General features: G+C 40.1%; 1 pseudogene; it reads right to left on the reverse strand.

The window, feature by feature from the left end:
- Window positions 1-1,548: 1,548 nt before the first annotated feature.
- On the reverse strand, window positions 1,549-12,193 carry LOC143882950 (histone-lysine N-methyltransferase ATXR6-like; annotated as a pseudogene).
- Between the last annotated feature and the right edge of the window lie 4,628 nt (window positions 12,194-16,821).

The following is a 16,821-nucleotide window of genomic DNA, read 5'->3' on the forward strand; positions in this document are numbered from 1 at the left end:
TTGGGTATAGTATTTTTTCATTGTGTTTTCAACCTTTCCTCACCTTCTCCCCACTCATGCCTATTAGGTCTCTCCCTCTCCCGCCTTCTCTCATCGAGTAAACTGCCTTCTGCGATGGTCCCTAGCAAATCCCGGTACAAATATATACTAAAAACTATCACATAAGTAATTAAAATTGCGATAATAATTTTACATCAAACACCCAGTGTTATATTGTTAGGGATATCTGTTAATCCAATGCATCATTTTAATTTTAATTTATATATGATGAGAAAAGTGTTGGTGAGCTGACAGCGCACCATTTTATGGTGCGCTTAAGTGTTTAAAATGTTTCCTATTGGTTCCTGTATGTGGGACCCAAACATTTAACGCAATAGGAAACGTTTTAAACACACAAGCGTACCAACACTTTTCTCACATATGATACATATACCACATTTTATTTGATATTCATATAAATATAGGGTGATGATAAATTCGCACCCCTTTTAAGGAGGGTATGTGGCAGACTTTAACGCTTTTTAACATCAATTCACGTTCAAGTGGTGCGAATAGTTTTAGTTTGGTATGCATTTTCAATAAGCTTTTTTGTGGGAGCTCAAAACAGAAACATTTTTCGAATAGAAATTTAAAATCATGCTCGTTTCAAACCATGAATCTCACATGTAGTTTTTCCCTCGAAATCTTGCTTGTAAAAAATACAGGCAGTGTGTGCATATTTCTCTCTTTGGCGCTGTTTGTCCCGCGATGTCGAGAATCTCCATTTCAATTAGTTGATCACAGATAAGTATGTAAGCAGCTATATATAGTTTATCTCCAAAATGCTTGTACTCCTTTCCCATTTCAGTGGCTGATTTCCAAGTCACACAATGGAGGAAGGGATGGGAGAGGAGACTAAAAACTTTTGTTGTTTGTTACCAATTATCGTTGATTCGTTGGTGTGCAAAAGTGCAAACTGTTATGTTTACATTCTCCTTGACATCTTGAGCAATTACCTAGTGAGGATTGGGATGTTTTTTCGGCCAAGGATTATAGTATTTCCAAAGTTATCAAAGTTTGAATAGGACCAATCCAGGAAAGCATCTAGATATGTTGAGAGAATCTCCAAGTTAATCAGCAAATGATAGGAGCTTTTCTTCCTCCCATTATTATTTCCAAATAACAGAACATGTGGCTTGTTCTTTGGCATACTTTAACAGCAGAATGTTCTGTTCAATTATTGATTGGAAGCTTTGTTAAAGCCGACAGCAGATAATAACAGAAAGAAAAGGAACAGCCTAAAGTTTAACACCCAACTATAGAACAAAACACCCAAAATGATACACATTCATTTTTTTCAAAACTGTTGTACTTGTTTTAGATATTCTTCATTTCATAAATTTAGTACATGTTTCCATTCTTTGCACTTCTTTGGGGAATGTACCCATCACAATCTTGAGGATGGAATAAGCATTCCAATCAATTTTCCCCCATGAAAAATACATCACATGTTACATGAAGTCCCATGTTCTTTGGTGATTTTGAATTGAAGACTATTGATGAAGAGGTTCACACAAAGTGTTGAGTTGGGTATTCCTGCTCATACCCATTGTAATCATAATAAAGTCTCTCTCCCTTGGGTATATCTCGGATTGCAACAAGCAAAACCCGGCATTCGCCATCAACATCAAATCTCACACATTTTAAATTCTGCTTCTTCTTTCCATCCCTGCTTCCAAAAAACATGTCTTCAGTCCAATTTCAATAAAATAAAAAACCGTTTCTGTAATTTATTCTATGAGGCAAATGGGTTCAGCTTGAATTTTCGAAGAGAAGTTCAATACTCAGCAGGAGATTCTCCTCAAACATTCCATTGGTGGAGCAATGGAGTGACCCAATTGGATTATCAGGGATCCCATCAATGGCATTTAGAGGAACGATTGGATTTCCCACAATTGGACTACTATAGAGGACTTTGGAAAGCCTCTTATTGTTAACATGACTTCAGCAAGTTAAGATTTCTTTGACTGTATCAGCAATATTTTTTTTTTGAGGGAAAGATAACTATATTAAAATAGACGAGAGATTACACGTGCAAGTCAATTTTTTTTTTTTTACTGTGTTAGCAATATGATACATGTTAATGTAAGCCCAAGGGTTCCCATGGGTTCAATCATTCACCTTTACCTTCTTGTTTTGATGCTAGCAAACCTAAATTGATTAGTCTTTATGGACTAATGTGTAGTCTTTGAGTGTTGTGTCTTTAACAGGAAAGTCATATGTCATATTGCTATTACACAACTTATCACAACACATGGCTTGAGGATCGACATGCACAATGGACCAAAGAGCTTGCACCCTGTTTTTCAACCCTGTTTTTTACGGTTGGGGCCTGCGCAGCTTGACTTTTTCAACCCAGTTTTTTACGGTTTTGCCCCCAAACGGTCATATTTTCAAATGGGCTATTTATACCCTATCCAAGACCAATTAAGCAACCTTTTGGCAAATCATTTTCAAATCCTTAGAGCCTAAACTTGCAAATCTAAGGTTCTTTAGTTTTATCCTCTTTATGCTTTGATTTGTGCATTTTTCATTTATCAAGAGGATCTCCAATGACGAAGTCTCCAATGTAGGTGCAATATCTTTGGTCCATTGTGCATGTTGATCCTCAAGCTATGTATTGTGATGAGTTGTGTAATGACGATATGACATATGACTTTCATGTCTAAGACACAACACTCAAAGACAACACATTGGTCCATAAAGACTAATCAATTTAGGTTTGCTAGCATCAAAACAAGAAGGTAAAGGTGAATGCTTGAACCCATGGGAACCCTTGGGCTTACATTCTCCCCCTTTTTGATAATGGCAAACCAGATTGATTAGGGAGGTAGGATATATCAAAATAATAGACAAATAAGCATTAAATGATATAACCATAGAGCATAGCTCCCCCTCACTATATGCACAAACTTAATATAATAATGTAAAGCAAGAGTGCATATAGAATATGGACTGCCTAATCAATTCCAAAAGTTAATTTGTATGTTTACTTTCCCAACTGTTCCAATGCCTTCCATGAGGATGTTAGACCTAAACATGGAACTTATATATGCTTATGCTATTTACTTGTACTTTGTAAAAGGTGGCAGAATCAAACTGACACGGTGGCTGTAGTAGACAAGAAGGTGAAGATCACCGTCTTCAACCTTAAAAAAGAATCCTTGAATCCACAAGAAGAGATTCAAAATTTCCTACAAGAATAAAATTTCTATTATAATAATCCAAAGAAGTCCATTACAGTTCATCTTTAAGTCTCATATAATATAAGCAGTATAGACTCCCAATCCGACCAAGACTACTGACACAATCCTATTTGAGTACATAATAAAAATTCTAAGTTTCTTAAAATAGTAAAATTTGACTTTCTAAGAACACTAAAACTTGACTCCATCCAATACTCACCAGAAATCATTAATTGAGTTCTAATTTAATGGGACACTCAACAAGCTAAAACAACTTGAAAAGTGAAGCTGAAAAGTTAGTAAAAATAGTAAGTAGTACTTCAAACTGAAATTTGACCCTCAAAATGACCTTCGCACTTCCGAACTGCCAATGAACCTTGGTTGATTGACCCTACTTTGTTTGGTTGCTTGAACTGTTGGGAAGAAAAAGTTCTTTTGGTTATTTTGGTTCCTCGGATTTCGTGCGGGATTATTTTGGTTCCTGGGATTTTTTTTCCAGCTTTGGACTTCATGCGGGGTTATTTTTGTTCGTGGGATTCTTTTGGGCCCACTATATAACCAGCAACCAAACGTGGGTTTCCTGCGGAAATTCCACAAAAGTCCCAAGAACCAAAAAAATTCCGGCATCCAAACGGAGCAGGGACTCGTCATCCTCTTTCCAATGGTATGCGGTAATAGTGATTTTGACAACTGCAGCTCAAGTTAAGCCTTTTGGAAGCTAAGGTGCGCACTAAAACGTCACTTGCGCTTTTGAATTGGTTTCTTCTGATCTAGTTGTTCCAGGTAGCTTCAGCAACACGTTCTACATCATCACAAACCTATGACTAACATTCTCTCTATATGATATTTTAAGCCCAAAATTACCCTGCCTTCTGTTGGGTATATAATATAACCCATGTATGTTCTAATATAAGCCCAATAAGATAATGGACCGGTGTAGTGGGCCTATTTGGACTAGAACCCACTAACCTATTAAACCCTAGTGTATCTAATATATATAGGGGCTGGAGGCAACAAACTTGGTATTCCAAATTAGATACCTTGGGTGTAATGCTTCAAGCAACCTCTTGCTTCAGGTAGAACTAGATACTTTAGTGTTTTACACAAATGATTGGATTCATTTTCATGAAATTCATATTTGGTAATTCACAGGGATTGGCGAAAAAGGAGGAGCTTGTCTTGATTTGGACTAGAGCCCACTAACCTATTAAACCCTAGTGTATCTAATATATATAAGGGCTGGAGGCAACAAACTTGGTATTCCAAATTAGATACCTTGGGTGTAATGCTTCAAGCAACCTCTTGCTTGACCTAATTACTCTAACACCTTCCTCATAGCAAATCAAAGAAAGTGAGACCAAAACTTGAAAGAGATGGAGAAATTACGGTGTGTGATTGTTGATGCCGTTAATGAAACGGGCAATATTGCCATGCTTATCAGGGCAGATAACCAAGCTTTGTGAAGTATCTGTTGCAGAAAGAAGAGTCATCATGCTATCACCATCATCTTGTTCACGATTCTTCAAGTAGTCAACATCACCGGTATACTCAGTGATTATTGTTAAATCTTTTATAAACCTATCTGCCTCTACAGTAAACCTGTTTGAAGACAATAAAGTTTGATCATACTTCATTCCATAAAGGATAATAAATAGGATGATTCAACAGAAAAAAACTACACAAACAAATAAAAGTTAAAACCCACTAAGAAAAGAAGCATCAATGAGGAAAACTAAACCGCGATTGGTTAACTCACCCTTCCTGTGAATCAAAAACAACCAATAGGGGAGGCCATTCACCTCTTTCCATCATGTTCTTGCAGAGGTTTAAGGTTTCAGTGTCTTCTCTAGATAAGACCTGGAATAACAAGACCCAAAATCTTTGAGGCACTGATGGAGAGGAATAATATACAACAGAAGCTAATCAAAATTTTATTAGAATCCATCATAGCCTACTGGTTTATTTTTTCTTCTTATTGAAAGAAAGTCGTTTAATTTTTAAATACAGTTGGAGCTCTCATAATTAATGCTCCATATATAATCTCTTATATCCTATGCTCAGACCAAGAACTGACATTGTTCTTGCGTTGGTAATTTATAATCTCTTATTTCTACCCTTCTGGAGTTTGATTCCTCGAAGATAAGATTGGTACTCAGAATCTGAAAAAGCTACCAGCGGTGACAAGGACGATGCTACCACATTCCTCGGAAACTCTGAGTAGGGAGACCGTTGACCCTATGGGGTCCACAAATTCAAATTTCAAATCTCATCAACTGACAACAGTGTCAGGTCTCTTGCAGGGCAGTGCGCCTCCCTCCTTTCTGTCCCTTCCTATGAATGGCGATAGGGCTTTGGGATTATCAAATCTTCCTAGTCTAGTTTGTACCCTCCCCGCGATATCGAAACCTACTAAGAGAGGGTCTAGAAGAGGTAAGCAACCTTACTGGCAAGTCAGTTCCTTGCGTCAAAAGCTACTGAAGTGTAAACTTACGAAGTTAAGGAAAGATCTGGGTATCAACATGGTTGGGATTTCTGGACTACCCACCCAAGGACATTTCCGGAACTTAGTAAGACGAAAAATCCGCGTCTAGGGAAACAAGGATTCAGAACGGATACATATGATTCCATCCCGAGGTCACTTTGTGAAAGGTTATCCAAGGACAAAAGGGGCATGCCCTTGAAATTCATATCAGAAGGGGCTGAAGCTTTAAAGATAAATAAAATGAGGTGTTGGAGCCCCCTTGCTACCCAATGTATGTGTCGTTTGTGGATGAGGAGGTGCCCCAAGTCTTGGTTGGGGTTAGGGGATTGTGTCTGGGAAGGTAATATTTTTTATTTTGATTGGCGACGTAGCGTCGCTGCCAATTGGATGAATGATTACTCTCATTTAATGGAGGAATGACAGAAACACCTGTTTTGGGCCGAACCCACAAGGAGAGCTTCGAGATATGAGTAAAATATTCATTCCTTGGAACTTTAATATATGATAGGAAGCCGTAAAGATCTACCTTTATTGGGATAGACGGAAATGGCTACTACGGCGCGATTAATATTCATGTATAATAGAAGGAGATCTTGCACGCAATATCCAATGCGAGTTTGGACACCTGGCATATAGTCAGTAATCCTCCTGAGGCGGTTTATCATTGCCACCTCCCGCCTCTTCGTTTTCTCTCTGATATATCCGAATGAAGGAAAAATCAAATCTGTACACAAGATGGAAAACCAGAATGCTTCATCCTCATATTGCCCGTCTTCTTCGAATCCCCTGGTTCCGAGCCGGAAGAGGAATCAAGCGGTGGAATTATCGGAGATGGAGGACTCTTTGAAAAGGATGAAAGCGATCGTGTATATTGAAGAACTAGCCTCCAAAAAAGCGCCCACGCATAGAGAAGTCATTAAAGATTTTTTTAAAACGTCAATGGAAGCTTTTTAAAGAGGAGGCCAACAGAAGGCCATAAGTATTTTTCAGTTTGACTGGGTCACGCAATGTGAAAGAAACCCATTCTCCCATGCACAAACACCCCTTCTTTATCAAGGTGATGTCAGACGAAAAGGCAGCAAGACTTCTCCGTTGGGAGGAGGATAAGGAGATGGGGAATTGGGGATTCAAAAATTGGAGGCTATGATTGCCAGGAAGAAGGCATCAACAGATAAAGAGCCATCGGATGAGGAACTCTCGGTCATCAGTCTTGATGAGGAGGTATTTGCTTCTGAAATAGTTGGGCTCCTCACGGACTTACAGAGGTGCTCATCTTAAGGGAAGTCTCTACAAGAAGTTCTCTTTTCAGGGCTCCGGTTCTTAGTGTTTTAGAGGTAATTTGTTTTGAGTTTGGAAGGGTGGTCCTGGACGAAAGACAAATTATAAGGATTTTTGGGACTTTTGGTTCTTGGCCTCCTTGATGCTGTTAATATGTAGGGGACTACTGGTCCCTATCTTCTGTAAATTCTCGATTGGATTTATAATATATATATATATATATATATATATATATATATATATATATATATGAGGAAACTGTTCTTGCGCAGCTGCGCAAGGAGCTTCCCTACGCTTAAGTGGCTTAAAAAGCCACCGATTGGTTTGTATGGCGGGTCCACCTTTGCGGGGTCCACAAAAAGCGACCAATCGGTGGCTTTTTAAGCCACTTAAGCACAGGGAGCTCCCTGCGCAGAACACTTTTCTCCCTCTCTCTCTCTCTATATATATATATATATATATATACACATATAGAGAATAGAGTTCCTAAGGTGTCACCTCATATAGCTTATATGAGGTGGCGCTTAAAAACAAAAGGGGCCCACTTTGTTTGGATGATCCAAAGCATTCATTTGATAGGCCCTCACATAGATAGGGTGTGCCTAAAAAATCAACTTCATAGGATCATCCTAACCCTTCCATTTGTGGAGGTTGAAATGGATGGGTATAAACCTCCATAAATATGCCCATTTTTTACCTCAATAAATGGAAGGGTTAGGATGATCCTATGGACCTGATTTTTGTAGGCACCATATCCATCTAAGGGCCTTTCAAATGAGTGGTTTGGATTACCCCAAACAAAGTGGGCCCCTTATGTTTTTAAGCACCAACTCATATAAGCTATATGAGGTGACACCTTAGGAACTCTATTCTCATATATATATACACTCGTCGTCTTTCAAAAAAAATAATCTCTTATTTCTAATACTTAGGCCCTGTGCTTTTCAGATTATGACAACCGATTGTCAGCCCAAAACCTATTATTGGACTCAAATTTAAATGTAATTTTGAGTCCAATAATAGGATTTGGGATTACAATCAGTTGTCATAGTCTGAAACAAACAGGGCCTTAATAGACAAATCTAGTGATATAAGTTATAAGAGAGTATCTTCTTAGAAAATGTTTCTAAGTACGTAAAATTTACAATACTATATGTAGGCACAAAATAGGAGGTGATATATCATCAGCCTTATGACTGGGGTTTGAACTGTTAGAAATAATTTCAGTTTTGATCATTATCGTATATCCAGCCTGGTTGAGTATGGAAAATGGTATTTAGGCGAATTAACAGTAACTTTCTGCTTCTTTACTTGTAGAGACTTTCAGATTATGGAAAAATTCATAACTAATATAGTCAAGAAAACTCTGGTTAAATCCCCATATTACTTGAAACACAGATAAAATGCCTTTATTAGAAACACTGAAAGGAAATCCTTGTATATGTAATTAGATGGGAATTGAAGTGGTTTCCAAACCAAAAACTGGGACAGAGGTGATAGACCTATTTTCTAATAATTAATATCCTCTATTATTTTATATAAAATGATGCCAGCTCATGTGTCCCATGTGCACAGATCCAGCTCATGTATTTTTTTTTTAAAATTGACATTTATTACCCAGGTGAAATTACAAAGAGGGGACAAGAAGTCCCCAAAGATAGCAGGATGGAAATCCGTTGTGGTTACATACAATGAATCATGATTGTAACTTAAAAAGGTAAAGTCTATTCATCCCTAACTCCCTCAGACTCAGCAGATACAAAAACTGAAATAGATTCCAGTAGTACTCCTTCTTTAGCCAGTCTATCCGCCATTTCATTAGCCGATCTCCTTCTATGCCGGATTTCAAGGCAAATCACACGCAACAAGTCTCTGACTTCTGCAATGTAATTTTGGAGTTTCCAAGGTCCGTTAGACATTCCCATTGCCCATGCAATTGCGTTCGTTGAATCACCTTTGATAATCAGAGGTCCCTGTTCGTTTGCACAATACCATTTGAGCCCAAATAGAAATGCTCTAATTTGACCTTCGATTGCATCATAGGTTCCAACTGGTCCCGAGTATGACATCAATACTTTTCCATTCGCATTTCAAACTACACAACCAATTCCAGCCTTTCCAGGGTTGCCTATGGAACTGCGATCGAAATTTAACTTGCATTTACCAATCGGCGGTGGTGTCCATTTAGGGGTTATCTTTGTGACAATCTTCTTTTCCTCAATTGCTGCGATTCAGTTTCGTAATATATCACCAAATCCATAGGTGAGGCTTCTCTTTTCTTTTACCCATGATAAGTTCCATTTTGATTTCAAGTGCTACACGATCCACCCTTTTAGTCTTTTCTTCAAATATTCGATTGTTCCTTTCCTTCCAAATGTTCCATGCAATGGCATATGGAAGGAGTTTCCACAACGCTTGCCCTGTGTTACCAAAATCACCACCGATCCAACTAAGCAATACCTTACTGATTCTTTTTTGGAAGACCCAAGCAACACGAAATGATCGCATTGCTCCAGACCAAATCTGCTAAGAGAAGGAACAATGTAGGAGAAGATGATCTAGAGTTTCCTCCGATTGCATACATAGAACGCACCAACTTGCCATATGAAAATTTCTCCTCTTGAACCTTTCAGAGGTGTTGATGCTCTTGTGTATCACAGTCCACGCGAATGCCACCACCCTTGGGGGAGCATTGGATTTCCGAATATGTGCTTTGCGTGTTGCATTTCTGCTTCCATTGTTTAATGAAGAAAAGAATGATTTAACCGAGAAATCACCTTGTGATTCAGGTATCCTGATTCTGTCATCCACTTGAAAAGGCGAGCACTAGGTGGAATTTAATAGATTCAGAAGTGCTGCAAAATGTATGATCTCCGGATCTTTAAGATGTCTCTGAAGTCTAATATCCCAAAATTCACGGCCAAGTTGTTCACCCCTAACCAAGTAGTCTGATACCTTCGAGTCGCTGCTATCGGCAAGCATGAATAAGTCTGGAAATTTATTGAGATAATGGAATGTCCCCCACCCACACATCATGCCAAAATCAAACCTCATTTCCATTTCCAACTTTAAACCGTATACGTGACTCAAACTCTGGTCTTGAAGAGCAGATATATTTCCATGCTCCTGACCCTTTTCCTACAGCTGGGCTCTTTGCATTCCATTCCCCCAACTCACGACCATATTTGTCCCCAATAACAATGCGCCAGATAGCGTCCTTCTCCGCCCCATACCGCCATAGCCATTTCCTCAGTAACGACATGTTTCGCAGTTTAATTTTACCAATACCTTAACTTTCATGCCTTTTCAGCTTCGTAACCTTCTTCCAATTCATCCAATACCAGCTCATGTATTTTCTTCTCTCGCTTGTTTTGAATTTGTATCCTAAGGAATCGTGACCCTCGTAGTTCTGTGCTTGTCCTTGGGACATTTTTCTAAGGATTGGGCAGTGGTCTTGTTCATGCTATTGTATCATCTTTCTTTATTTAATATACTGGTAGGGGTCCGCCTAACCCCAGCTTACCCATAAAAAAATGATGCCATCAGGAATATAAAATATAAGAACTCCAACGGTAGACATACAAGTTCTCATGCAGTAAACACGCCTCAAACACTAATCTTGCTATTTTTCAAGAGGAATAATTATTCTTTTTACCTGCATCCCCCCTTTCTCAAAAAGGGACTGGGTAGCCGATCTTGGAGCCATGCCGGGCATGTAAGTAAGCTCGTTGCTGAACTCCGTTCCCGTCGCCGTCAGCGCAGTTGCCAGAGAAGCCATCTATTTCATTCTCCTCGCCGGATCCTCGATCGGATTGAAACACAATAGCTTCCTCTTCTTCTTCGACACCACCAAATTCCCCGACCTCTTTCGCTTCTTCCTAATATCTGTAAAACATAAAGAAAAATACAAACCAAATCCACGTGTCAAAAAAGCGAAACAAAAGTGACGCAATGGAATCTAGAGAAAGAAGGTGAAGATCACCCGTCTTCAACCTGTTGAAGAACATCTTCTCCCTTTTATGACATCCCTTGGATCCACGAGGAAATAATAAGGAAAAACTTAAAAACTTTATTCAATGACAGATGTTGTTACGGTCATGAGTGGGGGCCTGCCCAGGTATGGCACTAGGTGGGACCCAGACTGGTATGAGACAGTTTTAAAGGGCCTAGCCTAATGCCTAGAGCAACCACCACGTCTGCCTAGAACTTTTGACGTATTAGTTAGGTACCTAACATTTGGTATCAGAGCAACCACCACGTCCCATATTCGAATCACAGAAGGAGCGACATGTGGAGAGGACTAGAAAAGGCTACTTGGTTAAAAGCTAGAGTGAAAGCTGCCAGAGTGAAGTTGCCACTACGTGGGCCGCCGAGGACAGCGGATGCAGAAGCATGGTGGTATGTTACGGTCATGAGTGGGGGCATGCCTAAGTATGAGACTTGGTGGGAGCCGACCTGATATGAGATAGGTTTAAAGGGCCTAGCCTAAGGAGATCCATCAGCTCTTGAGCTTTGGGTGTATTTGTTAGGTACCTAACAAATGTCCTGTACAAAAGTGCATAATCCCTATTTATTGAATTTCTTTCCTCTCTTCCACTCAAAACCAAATTCCTAATCCAACACCAACCCTAATCTAACTTTTAACTCCTGTTATAACGACAACTCTAACCAAAGCGATTGAATCCTAATTCAACTAGTATCATAATTTAGGTAAGCTAAAAAATCAAATAAAATGTCCTACAAGCAAAAGGAAAAAAAAAAGAAAAAAAAGAAAAAAGAAAAAAGAAAAATAAGCATAGTAATCCTGACCTTGACATGGCTTCAGCGTAAAGTTGGGGGACCGCTGAATCCGAAAGAAATCGACTATTTTGGTTTGAATTAGAGGAAACTCTGCATTACAAAAAGAACCCAATAAACCATTTAATGAAATTAAATGTAAGATCAGGCAAAAATCGATGTTATGTTTGAGCTTTTTCTTCTGATTGGAGCACAAGGGGCAGAACCATTGGCCTTTGGGCACACAAGGAAGGATTGGACGGAGGCAAAAGAGATGAAATCCTCTGTCACATTTGTCACAGAGTAGAAGCTCTTTGGCCACGTCACCAGACCCACATTCCTCGCAGTATATATTGATATAATAAGTTTCAGATTGGGGTTTTGGAGCTTGGGTTCTTTTGGTGAAGGTGGTTTTGCCTGTAGTTGCAGCCATGAGAGAGAGAGAGAGAGAGAGAGAGAGAGAGAGAGAGAGAGAGAGAGAGAGAGAGTTTTTATACATATTGAGCAAAGGGTTTTTTGGGGCTGTTTTTTTTTTCGCGGGAAAAAATAGATTTGGCGCGAATGGAATAGAGGTTTTTTTTTTTTTTTTGATGAGTAAGCAGGAGTTAGGCAGGACCCCAACCAGCCATTAAGAAACAGAAAAGGTTACAACTAAGGGGGCTGAAACGCCAACCAAAAGGGAACAAGCTCCCAACAACAGAAAATCCAAAAAAAGACTTACAAAGCATGGAGGAATTACAATCTGCAGTACTCATTTCCTTGCCTATCAGAATCCAGGAGGTGAAGGAGAGCCGGGGGAGACAGAAAAGGAGGGATGTCTGTCCCTTTGCAAGGGCATTTCCCTTTGGAGAGAAAATCTGCAACACTGTTTCCTTCTCGCCAAATGTGAGTAATCCTCCAGTTTTGGAAATGGGATAAGAGCTGGTGAATTACTTGAATACGATTGAAGCATCTCCAAGGAATTTTAGATTTTCCATTGATTACATCGGCTGCAATTTTAGAATCTACTTCCATCCAAATACTAACAAGACCCAAAGATGAGGCCATCTGCAATCCCGCAAGAACAACACGGATTTCCAGGGCAAGAATCTCCTCCCGCTCCACATTAACAGAGAACATAGAAACAAGGAATCCATTGTTATCCCGAATTGCTCCGCCAATACCTCCTCCTTCAGCATCCAAAGAAGCATCAGAGTTGATTTTAAAAGTCCCTTGAACCGGCTTTAGCCAGGAACAAAACTGGGGAGGACGGAATTTGGGGCTTAAGGTACAGCCAAAGTTAGAGGCTATGGCCCTATTGCTTGGATTGTCCTCCTCCTCAATCTTCATACCCAGGACCTTTGATCTTACCAGGATTAGAATTTCAGACAGCAGCGCAGAGTTGGGGAGGGAACATTTGTGGAAAACACGATTATTCCGTTCAATCCAGATGATGTAGATGGCTGCTTCGAAAGCAATGTAAGCCAATTTTGATGATTGACCTGCACCTTTGAAATTGTTGGCAAGCCACAGCTCTTCCTGTAGTAAGTCTGGGTTTGGATTGCACCTGTGCCCAAGCTTCCCAAGAATAATATTCCAGATCCATTTCGAATAGTTACATTGAAAGAAGAGATGGTTAACAGATTCCAGATCAGAATTACATAAAATACAGCTCCTGTTTACAGAGGGGTCCAGGAATGGGAGGTTATCAGTGGTGCTTAGGCCATTTTTGAGAGCTTTCCAAGAAACAAGAGCATGCTTTGGAATATGACAGCTGAACCAAATTCTTGAGGCCCAGCCAGGTTTAACAAATTTCTGTCTTGTGACTTCCCACCCACTTTTGGCGGTGAAAAGGCCATTACTGTTTGGTTTCCAAATAGGGAGGTTTCTAGCTGTATCATTGAAAAGGACTTCGGAAAGAAGGGCTTTTTCTCGGGTGAGAGATCCGATGTCCAGAATTGGATTCCAGGGTCCATCAAGATGAATTTGGCCTAGGGAAGTCAAGGATGAAAGGGAGGAGACAGTATTATGCCTGGGAATGAGGGATGATAAAACCCCCCGCGGATGCCATGGCTGGTTCCAAAAGTTGATGTCGGCTTCATTTCCCACCAAGTAGCAGATATGGGGTTTAGCCAAATCCCTGCTCCTAAAGATACTCCTAATCCCCCAAGATGGCTTAGAAGGTTGGTTAATGGTCCATAAATTTTTTTTTTGATGTATTTCAAAGAGAACCATCTGTTCCAGAGGCTGCTCGTGCCAGAAATGATAGACCATACCTGCTTGATTCTGAGAGATACATTGATGTCCCTGATGAGCCTAAGGCCAGTACCTCCCTCCCTTAAAGGTTTGCACAATTCATTCCATGACACTGAATGGTGGGCTTTTTTGCCTTCAGAGCCTCCCCAGATGTAAGATCTGAAAACTTTCTCTATCGTGTCCATGGCACCCTTGGGGATATCAAAAGCAGATGACCAATAGATCATGAAACTGTTTAGCACCGTCTTAACTAATTCAATTCTGCCAGCTTGGCTAAGGCATTTGCTAGACCAACTGGCAATGCGCTTACGGACTTTGGTGATCAAAGGAGCACAATCAGAAACTGTGAGTCTCGAAGTATACAACGGGAGACCAAGGTACCTAATGGGGAGGACTCCTTCATTAAACCCCAGGATTCCAAGGATCGCCTGCTTATCCTTGAGCACAGAACCACGAAAAAAGATTTCAGATTTTGAGGGATTGGCCTCCAGCCCAGTGACACTCTTGAAATGCTTAAGACAGGAAGAGAGAACAAATGCATTTTCGGTAGATCCCTTGGCAAATATCATAAGATCATCTGCGAATAGCAGATGAGAAATAGATAAAGGACCTTGAACGAAGGGAGTAGAAAGAACATTAGAAGAAATGGCATTTTCCAGAAGCACCGAAAGCATTTCCATAGAGATAGAAAAGAGGAGGGGGGAGAGAGGGTCTCCTTGGCGAAGACCATTAGAGGAAGAGAAGAAACCTTGGGGGGAGCCATTCAGAAGGATAGAAAAAGAAGGATTCCTAATGCATTCCTCAATCCAGCCTAGCCAAATAGAATCAAACCCTTGTTTACCAAAACGGAATAGAGGTTTGCCAAAAGGGAACGTTACAAATCAGCCACAAGGGCGCCCCCACTGGATTCACGTGATCTAAGTGCGTTAATTATCTTTTACTATTTAGGGTTGAAACTTGGGTCCGGCTCAACCCGATTTTGGCTCCGTTTGGGTTGACTTTTTCCTCAGGTTGGGTTGGGTTGGGTTAGGGTTGAGGTCTTGGGCAACCCGACTCGACCCAAACCCGACTCCATCCTCTAATTAATTTTATTGTGCATTGTGCTCCTGTCTTATCGGAACCAACCTGAACCCTATCCGGCTCAACCTAACCCGATTTAAAAAAAAACGGGTTGGACGGGTCGGTTTAGGGTTGAGAGACTAGGATTGGGGTTGACCATTCTCAACCCGAGTTGGGTTGGGTTATGGTTGAGAGATCGCTATCTTGGATTGGGCTACGGTTGGCCTCAACCCGACCCGAGTTGTATCTGTGTTACTGTTATAATTGCACTTTGATGGAGTGGATCCGACTGGCGCTTGCCATCGATTTTTGCAAGGGCACCCTTTAGTTTAGAATTTCACTATTCACGAAAATAAATTTTTATTTATTCTAAGCATATTTTTTAAAAAAGGGATTTGCTAGCATCCATTGCAAAAGGCATTTTGCGGATGGTTTGTTGCATGTCAGAGCAGCCACCAAGGCTCACTTTTCAGTATTTGTCTTCATTCATGAGGTGGTTGACATGCAAACACCATCCACGAAATGCCTTCTGCGATGGACGCTAGCAAATCCCTTTTAAAAAATATATTTAGTCCAACCTTATTTGAAGATCTAAATCATATATTTGTTGGGTCGCAAAGTAAATAGGTTGTGCCCAGAATATCATCTCGATATGATGATCCTGATCCTTCCATCGGTATAGGTTTCTATAATGTACCATGCCTCTAAAGATCCGAGGGTTAAGATCATCCGATAGAGATGATATCCGGGGCACAACAAATGAATGGTATATCTTCGAACCCCCTTTTTTTTTATAAGAAAAATACACCACCAATTGTGGCAAATCTTTATCATAGTAGTAAAACATATTTAGAGCGATAATTTTTAAGAGGCAACACTTAATTAGAGCAGTAAATCTAATTTAAAGTGATAAAAATTTAGAACAGTAAAATATTAAGAGTGATAAAACTTATTTAGAACAATAAAAATATTTTTGGAGAGTTGAAAAATTTAGAGCAATAAATGATTTAAGAGCAGTAAATCTTACTTCTAGCGGCAAACTTATTCAGAGTTTTTAATAGCGGTAAAATATATTTATAGCGGTGTTGTGGCCAAAATCTGGATGATGCTGATGTGGCTTTAAAGATGAGAAGATCTGCTTGTGAGCATGAATAAACGGTCAGAAGACCTACTCTGAGTTTAGTCTCCGGAAAGGCCCTCTGCTGCTAAAGTCAGTGACCAACAACAGATAAATGAAAATGGAAAAAAGCTTTGGGTTTTGGTCCCTTACTTTTGAGCCAAAGGGGTGTTTATATAGACGGAGGGCCTTGGCTTTGGGAAAGTACATTAGGGTTTGTAGTGGCTTTCACGGAGTGGAATTACGCTATTACCCCTGTACACATGGCAGTCTGCGATTAGGTGTCATCCTCTCTAAGGTTTCCATTAATGAGGAGGAATTACTCTGTTACCCTTGGACACGCGGCATCCCATGATTGGGTAGTTGTTTTTACCCACATCAGATGTCCCCACTTCCTTGGGCAAATTCTGGCCAAGGGAGTAGCGAAGAAAGGAGGCACCAGCGAATTAAATGGAACACTTCTAACCTTAAGTTCGTCCTCTACAGTTTTCCTTGGTGAGGTCGGTTGCCCAATGAGGCTGAAGTGCCGAATTGGTACTTCCAAAAGAAGTCTGAGTCCTCGAAGGGTTTCAGGAGGACAGAAGTCACTTCGACGGTCAGCCAAACTTCGAAGACGAGGTGAATCAGGATAATTGGTATTCTTCTGTTAG

Source organism: Tasmannia lanceolata, unplaced genomic scaffold (assembly GCF_043159265.1).
Source record: "Tasmannia lanceolata isolate RefF3 unplaced genomic scaffold, GAP_Taslan_0.1 ptg000008l, whole genome shotgun sequence".
Classification (NCBI taxonomy): domain Eukaryota; kingdom Viridiplantae; phylum Streptophyta; class Magnoliopsida; order Canellales; family Winteraceae; genus Tasmannia; species Tasmannia lanceolata.